Source organism: Neomonachus schauinslandi, chromosome 3 (genome assembly GCF_002201575.2).
Source record: "Neomonachus schauinslandi chromosome 3, ASM220157v2, whole genome shotgun sequence".
Classification (NCBI taxonomy): Eukaryota; Metazoa; Chordata; class Mammalia; order Carnivora; family Phocidae; genus Neomonachus; species Neomonachus schauinslandi.
In genome coordinates this window covers 137,002,182-137,013,074 of record NC_058405.1, presented here as the reverse complement: position 1 = coordinate 137,013,074, position 10,893 = coordinate 137,002,182, and positions in this window count along the sequence as shown.

Below are 10,893 nucleotides of genomic sequence, written 5' to 3'. Positions count from 1 at the left end.
ATGTTACTTTCATATATTATGTGGCATTAATTTAACTATAGCTCATTAAGGCAGAATGAAATGGTTAAATTAACTTATCAACCCATAATGATGATGAATGAGGTATTAATTCAGATACAAGCTGGGCAATTTGCAAGTTTACGCATTCTGATGGTTCTCAAATAACATTTTGAATAGCGGGTCAGCGCCTCAATCAATTACATAAGCATGTAAAGTCGGTCTCTCGGAAAAAAATCCTTTTTCATGCATATGCATTAAAACATGTTCGCAATTATCCTCGGAAATTGCCTTCATTGGATTAAGCAGCAGCCTTGGACGCGGGTTCTGATCTTGCCTGGGCTTTTATTAAAGCTCTGAGCAGCTTTGGCAATAACAGAGTGGATGGGCTGTTTGTTTAAAGAGTGTTTACCAAAGAAAGGGGCGGCGGGGCGCGCCGGTGGATAAACACGGACCCATCTCCTTGGGAGAAGTTGCTAGGAATCGCCTGCCGGCCCAGCGGCTGGGGAGAGTACCCTGTCAGCCCCGAGGAGACACGAGCCCTGAGGTTTCGGCTTTCCCGGCCGGTAATGAATCACCGCCTCCAAGCCAGCCTTGGACGCAGGCGGTGACCGCCAGGGGAACACCGTACCCCTGCGTGGCCCAGCGGTCAGTCTCTCCGGGACTCTGGCGGGGCCGGATGGGTAAACCTGGCAGCCTCCGGAGACCCTTGGTTCCTCCAAGCCAGATCAGCAGACGGTTTAACTTATTCCTGAGGTGGGGGCTGCTGGCAAGGGGTTTTAATGAGCCCTTTGGGGAGAGCTGAGTCTAGGAAGCTGGTGACCGCGCTGTAACAACCCTCATGCCAAGGCCGTCTGGCAGCTTTTTGGGAGGGGGGAGGGAGGCTAGCCCAAGTTCCACCCCAGAGTGGAAGCTGCGGGAGGGCAGGGTTAGGCCTCATATTCCAAGCTCCGATTTCCTTCCCCAATCCCTGCATAAGCCGCGCTCGTTTGCCCACCCTGATCGCCAGGCCTGAGTCAAGTTTTCTCGGGCAAGATCAGAGCCCCAGGTCAGAAGGCTTTGCAGGGAGGCAGGAAGATTAAAATGGGGGTTCCACTGGGACTTCCTTACATTCCATTGCGGGCCCCCCCCCCTCCACTTTTTATCTTGGGCAGTTAACATTAAAGTGTTTCCATTTTACAGCGGTCAAAAGCACTTTTGTGTATTAACTCATTTAATTCTCTCCACACCTGTAGGATATGGTTTCTACTATTATCTCCAGTTTACCGAGGGGTAAACTGGCTCTGTGACGAACACTTTTTCTAAATGGTAGACTGGAGTTCAAGCCCCCACGACCCAGATCCTCCGGTGGTGATCTTAGCCTCTTGGCTAAGTTGCCCCAGAAGGCTGGCCCTCAAGGGGTGGCACGGGCAGCTCCAGTGCTCGGGAGCTGCCCTCCGAATGGGGGGTACCCACCCGGTAGATCTGTATTTGTGTTGACCAAACAGGAAGGGCCCTGGCCCTCTCGAGCCGGCAGAAGGCTGAGGCTGGGATGTAGGCAGGCCGGGCTGCAGAGCCGGTGTGCGGTGAGGTGGGCTACCCCCCACCACTCACGACCCTATCTTGGAGCCTCTCCCAGGCAGGTCCTTGCCTCCTTTGGGCGGGTCAGCTTCTTGAAGGGCTGCCCGGATCGCAGCTTCGACCCCGCGAAGGGGTTCTGCTTTCTCAAGTTCAGCCCTGGCCGGGCGCCCAGCTAGAGGACCGGCAGCCGGGAGATGCCCCCTCCATTCCGCGCTCGGTGCAGAAGAGCAGGTGAAAGGGCACGTAAGGGCGGCCGGCGATTCTGCGAGGGCAGCGGGCGGTGCGAGTGAAGCTGGGCGCCGGGGTGGGGGTGGGGGGGCTGGGGACAGGTCGCGTCTACGCTCCGCAAGGGCGCGGGGCTCCAAAGCCGCCGCAGCGGGACGCCCCAGTGGTCCCCGCTGCTCCCCGCCCTCCCCGGGAGGGGGTCGGAACCGCGGCAGGACGAACTAGGAGGTGTTCGCCGCCGCGGGCGGAACTGGGGGATGCGTGTTCCCTGCGGTTTCCAAACGGGCGCCACGGAGGCAAGAAGCCAGAAGATGGGGACCAGGGGGGAAAGTGTGAAGGCTGCAGTCCCGGCCGCGACCGTTTGCGCCCGGCCTTCGCCGCCATGACTCTCCCTCCCCCACACCGCAGGCCTTCGCCTGGGCTTCTCAGCCCCGCTGACTGTCCAGGTCACCTCGGGGCGGGGGTGGGCGCTTTGTAGAAGCGGATCGCCACCGTTCAGATGCACGGGCCCAGGAGTGGTGAGGGGAGGCCAGCGGCCAGGCCACCTCTGAGTGTGTCGCGGACAGAGCTCTGGGGGCCGAGCTGCAGGAGACTCCCAGGGGCGGGAGAAGCGACTAGTGCAGGAAAGTGCTCAGCCAGGCTCCAAGCCCAGCCGGCTGCCTCTCTGACCACCAGGCTGTCCTGAGGGAGGCCATGAGGAGGCGAGGTCCAGGGGGCCATTCGGGGGCATCCCCATCAGCTTCTCCAGCGCCCCCCCCCAACTCCCAGGGACCCTTACGTCACCTCTTTTGGCGACCTTCCTTGATTTCTTCCCCCCTCCCCCCACTCCTGCTTTCTCCTCTCAGTGGCCTGAACTCCGATGGGGCAGGAGGGAGGGCAAGCACTAGGTTTTAGCTCAGGTTCTCTAGAGCCTTGAGCAGAATAGAGTCTCGACAAATATTTGTTGATTGAAGGAATGAATAAATGAGGGAGCAGAGAGAAGAGGCCAAAGTCTCCTGAAGCGCCCAGGGCTGCTGATGGGAGGGCAAGCAGGGATGGGGCCAGCAAGGCCAGAGAGGTTCAACTTCTGGGGGGAGGAAAGCAGGGGTCAGGAAACATCTGCCTTAACTGCCACCTTTAGTCGGGAGGCAAGGGATGCAGGGCCTCCCCTGAGGCAGTGACTTGTTGTCAGGGTCTGGCGGGGTGCAGTCCCCAGCTGGCATGCTGTGCAGGGGCAGGGGTGGGAGGGGCACTGGTTCTTCCCTGGGCTGGTTTCTCCCCACATCCATCGTTCAGAGCCCAGTTCTCCACTGCCTCTGGATCTGCCAAGAAACACTCCCACCCAGTGCAGAAGGGATGGACCAGAGATTGTACAGCCTCTATGCCGTTCAGGTCTCTAGAGGAGAGGAAATGGGATGAAGGAAAGGAGGGCAGAGGTTTCCTAGGAATTTGACCAGATCTGCAAGCAGAGAAAAGAGTCCCAAGCCTGCAGAGTTGAGGCACCTGGTCCCAGAGAGGCACCCAGGACAGTGACAGAATAGTGTCTCTGACAGATTGATGAGGGAGGCAGCTGGGAGGCTGGTCTCAGGCAGTGGGCTCCAGATCTTTTGGGAAGTAGTTTTGGAGGACGGGAGGCAGTGGGCTCCAGATCTTTTGGGAAGTAGTTTTGGAGGACGGGAGGCAGGGGTAGGGACACAGGGCCTTGTGGTCTATAAGCCTCCAGACCTAAGGGTGCTGTGGGAAACTTGCAGACTCAGGTTCTAACTAGCCTCCTCCCCTCCCACAGCCACCATTTCCCCAAGGGGAGAGGCTGTATTGCCTCCTGGTTTGAATACCTTCTCTGTCATTAATTGGTGGTGTGACCACAGGCAAGTTACTGGTCCATTTTGTTCCTCAATTTCCTCATCCATGAAATAGGGACAGTCCTACCCTAATGGTTGTTGGGAAGATTGAGTTAGTATGTGTGAGGCTCACTCTAGAGTTTAAAGTTCTGCCTATTAGGTGTTCTGGTTAACAGGAAGGAGTGGTGAGTCTGCAGACCAGCCTTGCTCCTTTCCTGAGCCACCCTAGCCTCCCTTGCCATTGCTCTCAGAGCCCCCAAGGCCAGACCCCAGAGCGTCAGTTGGTCCAGGCCTGAGGTCAAGGGAGAAGGCTCTACTGAGACATGCCTGGGCAGAGCCCGGCAGCAGGCAAGGCGGAGTGGGAGCGTGACGTGCAGCCTGCTCTGCTTCCAGAAAAGCAAAAAGGAAAGGAAAAAAAGCCTTATCTTGAGCATTCTCTACATCTCTGGCATCGTGCTAGGCACGAGGAAACCTAAGGGAAGAAAAGAGGAAAAAGTAAGTCTCTTACTTCGTTTGACCCTCACAGGGAGTTGCCTGCCTGCATTCTGCATCATTCCTGTTTCATAGCTGAGAAGACAGAAGCTGAGAGTGGTTAAACAACTCGCCCAAGGTCACGAAACTAAAACATCCAGAGCCAAGATTAGAATCCAGATGAGATGAATCTGTCCCTAGATTGGAGGTCCTCAGCTCAGCCCTCCCTCCTCCTCTCCCCCCAACCCCCAGGAGTGGCCCTGGAAATGCTTCCCACATTTTGGTGGTGAGTGACCTGGGAGAACTAAAGGAGCAGGGAGCCCAGTAGAGCCCTGCAGACCACATGCTACCTCCTTCACCAACACGCTCCACATTCCATCCTCTAAAATTAAAGCAGCAGGTTATCCAACTCCTCCTGGCTAGAGCTCAGGTAAATGATCAATAGATCTCTGCATCTCAGTTTTCTCTTCTGTAAAATGGGTATGCATATAGCAATAGAAATTGTTTCGTGTGAGCAGCTTGTACGAGAAATAAAGCCCTTTAAAGTCTGCTTGGCATATAGTTAGCGTTTAGGAAATACACTCATTGTAGTTAATTTTCCTGTCTTCCCTGGCTGAGCAGACAAGAGAAAGCCTGCTGGGCGGGAGATCTGGCTTGGACACACTCAAGTGTGTGAACCCTGCACGTCAGTTTCCGGTGTGAGCCTCGGTTGCCAATTTTGAAATTTATGGGCAGTTCTAGGGCTCCTCTTGGTGATTGCACAGGGCTGGTCTGGGGGTGCGCGGGACTCCACGGCTACAGAGCCTCTGGGCTGCCTGCGCTGGTGTTGACTGCTTCATGGGTGGTCTTCGCATCAAGTGTAGTGACAATATTCTTAAAGCACTGTGGTCCGAGGTGCGGGGCGGGGGTGGGGGCCCAGGAGAGGAATGGCGCTTTCCACCCCGCCCGGAAAAAATCCTGGTGCGGACCCTGACCGCCTGCACGTGGGGACTCCCAACGCAAGCAATCCATAGGAACCAGTGGGATGTTGGAAGGGTTCCAGGTGAGGCAGAGCGGCTGGCCCAGGGGACTGGGGCCACTGGCTGTGCCAGACAAGTTCAGGTTTAAGCTTCTGGAATCTTCTATCGAAAACCTTAGTTTTCCCACATGGGAAAAGGGCCTCTATATCTGCCTTGCTTAGACTCTTGAAAGTCTGCAATCAGACATACTCCTAGTTGGTCTTACCCAAGTCCTACCTGCAAGTGTCTTCTTAGTACATCATTGGTGTTTATCATGGAGATTGAACCCCGATGAGCCGTGTGCACTGGAAACTTCAACACTTTGAAAACTGAACAGTGGCAGACCTCACTTGTGGTTCCGGAGTCCCAGCAGCCTTTGTGGTTGGTGACCCGCCGTATTTCTGACTTCTGTCCTCTGCTTGCTGTGCAAACCTGAGCTCTCCCCAGCGCGGAGCTCCCCGCGCGGTTTCTGAGGCTAGAGAGGATAGGGTCGGCTGCCTGGTGGGGAAGGGCAGAGGTCCAGATGCTCAGGGACTTGGCCCTAAAAGTGGCGAGCTGCCCTGCCGAGAATCCTACATTCCCCAACCGGCGCACGTGGGTCAGGATGCCAGAGCCCGGTCCCGCCGCGAGGAGCTCACAATGCGGCGGGTTCAAGAGCCTGGAAACAGCAGAGTGCCGCCTGGGTGCCCCTACTCTCCCCAGACCAGCGGATCCTGACCCACTGCGGCCTCGCAGGCCCAGAATGGGGACGGGGCCACGGGCGCGATCCTGGTACCCCTGACGTGGAGCAGGGCCACGCCTGCTGGCTTATACCGGCTCCCAGACTCGCGGCCCCGGCGAAAATCTACGAGGGCTTCCAGTCTCTCGCACAACTCTGGCCCTGAGCGTTAGTGACCTTGTAGGGCCCAGAGGTTTTTTTGTTTGTTTGTTTGTTTTTGTTTTTGTTTTTTTTTTAAGAGAAAGGAAAGGAGAATAAAAGTTTGTTTCGGACCCGATGGTCATTCCTAGTCTCACGGCCACTTTCGGTTCCGTCTCCGTTTATCTTTGAAGAAACAGAAGCTAAAGAAGGTCATGGATGCACTGAATCCCACAAACCAGGGGACTTCAGGGTGGGCCCGCAGCCGCGTGCGCGGAGGAAGCCGAGGGCTTGTTGGGAGCGGCCCTGGACCCACAGCCTCTGCGATTTTCCAAGCCGCCAGACGTAGTCAGTTGCGCGGCGAGGGTCGGAGAAGCCCGGGATTGGCCAGACTCAGTGAGAGGGGATGTGGCTTCGGCAGCCGCCAGGCCTCGCTGGAAAGGGGCGCTGGGGCAGGCAAGGCCCCACCGCGAGCTGGGCGGGCAGAGCCGCCAAAGTGTTTCCAGCGGTGGACGCGCCCTCCTTGTGACCTGCGGGCCTGAGATCCGGGGACAGGGACGGATGGCTAGAAAAGCTTCCCTGGGGATGCCCGGACGCATCTGGAGATTTTCTGAAAAGTGCTGGCTCCCCAGATACTGCTCTGGGGAGAAGGGAGCCTCACCTTTTCAGAGGGCCGTCATTCTGGAGGGGCTTTTTTTTGTGGGGGCCAAGTTTCTTCTTACCGTGCCTGAACTTCACACAGCCCCAAGGACCTCGGTTGTTGTAGGTGGGCACGCGTCCCCAACCGCAGGGCAAAGGGTCATTAGAAGTTGGGACTCTGGCGACGCCCAGGTTTTCTGTCTAGCTGCTTTTCTAAAGTTCATCGGTAGAGGAGGGTTTGGACTATCGCAGCTCAAGTCCCTGCAAAAGCGCCTGTCCCTGGGCCCGCTTCCCCACCCCCTCCTTCTTCTTTCAGCGATCTGCCCCACCATTAATAGCTGCGTTGAGATCCTTGTACTGAGTCCAGGCCATCACTAAGGAGGGCTCTAGTGAAACAGTGTGGGCCTGAGACTGGCCCCCGGCTTCCCCTTGGCCAAGTCGAGCCCCCATTTCCACCTGCACCATTTACTTGCTGTGAGACCTTGGGCAAGTTCCTTAACTTTTCTCAGTGTCCTTCTCTGTAGGATGGGGATGAGCGATAGTCCTACTTCAAAGAAGGGTCATAAGGACTTCATGAGTTATTTCACGTCACACAGAAAGCAGTGTGCCTTATAGGAGGCCCGCCGCATGTTATTTCCCTTTATGCACACATCAGGGCAATCCCAAGATCCTCTGTCTCCTGTGCTAACGCATAGGCAGGATGAGACCCAGATGATCAGGATCCGGGGGGTCAAAAGTAGTCCAAGGGGCTTAAAAAATGCCAAGCAGGCTTTGGCCTAAATGACTTGAGAAAAATTCATTTTCACTTCCATAATCCAAGGTCCCCTTTCTGCTCTTTCTGCCGTGAAACCTCTTTTTTCTTCCCTCTCTATCTCCCCATCGCCCCTCCCTCCCTCTCTCTCTTTCTTTCTTTTAACATTAAGGTAACATTAGCTACTTCCACCTTCCAGAAACCCAGTTCAAAGGGCAAAGAAAAGCAATGAGCAAATTTCTTTTTGCATATGACCCAGTGGAAATAATGCAGGTTTAGAAGTGATCTATCTGTCTTCTTTCTGGTCTCTACCAGAAAATAAAGTATAAGGGCAAATTCATTAACCTCTCTGATTCTTAATTTCCTCATCTGTAAAATGGGGATGATGATAATAATGCCTCCTTTAAAGGATCTTTGTGAAAGTTAAAAGAAATAATATATATCCAAGCACTTTGCCCTGGCAACCCAGGAGGATAGAGCCAACCATTCACAAAAACAGTAACACAAACAATAACCCTCAAACAAAGCCTAAGCAAAGAAGAGAAACCCCAAAGGACAGATATTTTCAGTGCAGAATGATTAGGGATTATTTTCATTGAGGTTGAAAGAGCAACAGAAGAAAAGGTTCAATCCCGACCTGCAGCTAACATGAATTTAAGGGAGGGGGTTCGGGACACTCAGTTATGAGAAGGGACAACTGTGCCCCATTTGCCACTCGAAAACTCAAGACATGTCTCCATCAGGCCCAGGGATATTTTCCTGTAAACACATCTCAGTTTCTCCAGTATCAATGCAGGAAATTGTCATGTATTAGAGGAGGGCTGCAGATAAAACATGGTCAAAGCATGATAAAACTGCAGAGTTATTCCAAATATGCTGAAGTGTACTTTCAAAATAGGGAGAAAACCCAGAACCATTTTTTCTCATGCTATCAGCTATGGAAGTGAATATTTGTATAGCTTCTCATTTTATTTTATTTATTTATTTAATTTTTAAAAAAATATTTTATTTATTTATTTGACAGAGAGAAAGACAGCAAGAGAGGGAACACAAGCAGGGGGAGTGGGAGAGGGAGAAGCAGGCTTCCCGCTGAGCAGAGAGCCTGATGCAGGCTCGATCCCAGGACCCTGGGATCATGACCTGAGCCGAAGGCAGATGCTTAATGACTGAGCCACCCAGGCGCCCCTAGCTTCTCATTTTAAAGTCTCTTTGCCCCCTATATATGTATATCTATTTTGCATATATAGGTGCAAATTTCCATTTTGTTTTCCATTTTGTGCAAGGAGGTTTTAACTTAATCAAATCATTGATTTCTTTTATTCAGAGTTCCCATTCAAAATCAGAAATAACAAAAATTTTTCTTTCTCTGTTCTTCACATAAAAAACCCCAACCTGTCCAACAAAATAGAACTTATTGCTTCTAGTTAATTTTGTAAAATCCATTCAGTTATTCTTTGAGTTGTGCTTTCCATCTTCTTAAAAATATGAACCAATCAATTATATTAGCCATATGGCTTGATCATAACAGCTAATTTCCATTTCATAATGTAATTGTTGTTTAAACACTGACAGTTTATTAGTCAAGGTGTTGAGGAAAGTTCTCTGTAGCTCTATCTCTTTCAAATGATGATTGAAATAACCATAAAAACTCCAAGTCATTAGACTATTAGCTTCATGGTTTTAGATTCTGTGGCTCCTCAGCATTAAATATCTCCAAGGAGAATGTTCCACTTGCTCTGTGGTCCTGGGATCGCAGCGTGGATTATCCAGAGCAGCTTGGGTTTCTTTGCCACACAGAGGCTTGCAAGGCAAGTTTGATGTAATGGGAGGGGCTCACAGACTATTCAGTGGTGTTGGACATAACTGAGTGCTGGCTGGAAAGGCTGCATGGTCACACATTACTGCAAACAAAACATGTCATCCTTCAGTGATCTTAATGCTTTGTCCATGAAATGTATTCCCTCATGTAAGTGACAGTGAATTTAACTGGTAAACAGATGTTCCCCACTATCATCTCAGAATTAGAAGGCTGTGGTTTAGGGGCGCCTGTGTGGCTCAGTCATTAGGCGTCTGCCTTCGGCTCGGGTAGTGATCCCAGGGTCCTGGGATCGAGCCCCGTGTTGGGCTCCCTGCTCCATGGGAAGCCTGCTTCTCCCTCTCCCACTCCCCCTGCTTGTGTTCCCTCTCTCGCTCTGTCTCTCTCTGTCAAATAAATAAATAAAATCTTAAAAAAAAAAAAAAAGGCTGTGGTTTATGCTTTGCTTTAGGCTCTGGGTTTCTTATTTCCCTAAGTATTTTCCAGAGTCATTTCTGGTTTCTGCTCCCACCCATCTGAGTTTTGGTTCTGTTGTGGCCTTACTCTTGGTTTAGGGAGTGAATGCTCCTGACACTGTAATATACTTCTTGTGGGTCTCTACAAAAATTCACATATAATACATGAAAAGAGATGTTGAACAGGGGCGCCTGGGTAACTCAGGTCATGATCTTAGGGTTGTGGGATCTAGCCCTGCATTTGACTCCATGCTCAGCAGGGAGTTTGCTTGGGATTCTCTTTCTCCCTCGGCACCCTCCCCCATCCCTGCACACACACACACACTCCCTCTCTCTCAAATAACAAATAAATAAATCTTTAAAAAAATAGATATAGAACTTAACACTAAAACATGCTATATTTAAGGTAATTTGGCCTTAATGTAGTCTGACTTTAATTTAGGGTGAGGTTTTAATGAGCTGCTGTATATATTTCTGTTTAAAATACAAGAAACCCACCAGGTCAGCTTGTCTCCCAGAAGATGGGATTTAAATGCCAGATGGATAGTTGGCTGATTAAAAGGTAAAAAGTTTTGACTTTAAGTCCATTTTTGAAATGTGAAATCTTTTTTGTAAGGTAGCCTACTCTCAACTAGAATTTTAAAAAATTTACATTAAGGTTATACATTTTGTTAGTCATTTATCATCTATTATTGATCATATTTTCTGATAAAGGCATCCCATTCAGGCATGCCACCTTGAAAGTAACTGTTAAGAGCTTGAGTAGAATTTGCAGATCTAGCCCTTAAGGAGAGATATTTATCTTGAGCTCCTTCCATCATCATCGCTTGGTTATTGGACCACAGATGGGTGGATGGGCTTAGCATTAGGCCTCTGCTCTCAGAACAATGAACTTGCTGACACTTTATCAAAAGAACTAAGTACCCTCCCCAAAGGCCTGCCATATGAGGTACAATGATAAGTAATCCAATAATTGAGAGTGGCTATCTGCCTTGCAATAGTAGGTGCTCATAAAATGATTTGTGCATGGGTAGATGTCTTAGATCTTTCATTTTTTCATATTATTTATTTATTTATTTAATAACATTAGTAAAATATAACACCTTAAAGAAAATTTACTTATCTGTTCCGTTTGACATTTGGGTTGTATCCAGTTTTAGGCTATTTTGATTAATGTCACTATGAATAACCTTGTGTATGTTTTTTGGTGCACATATGTGTCCTTCTCTGGTGGTAAAATATGTAGGATTGGAATTTCTGAGTGAGTTTTGGGATTATCATGTATTATCGATTTCATTTCCTGAT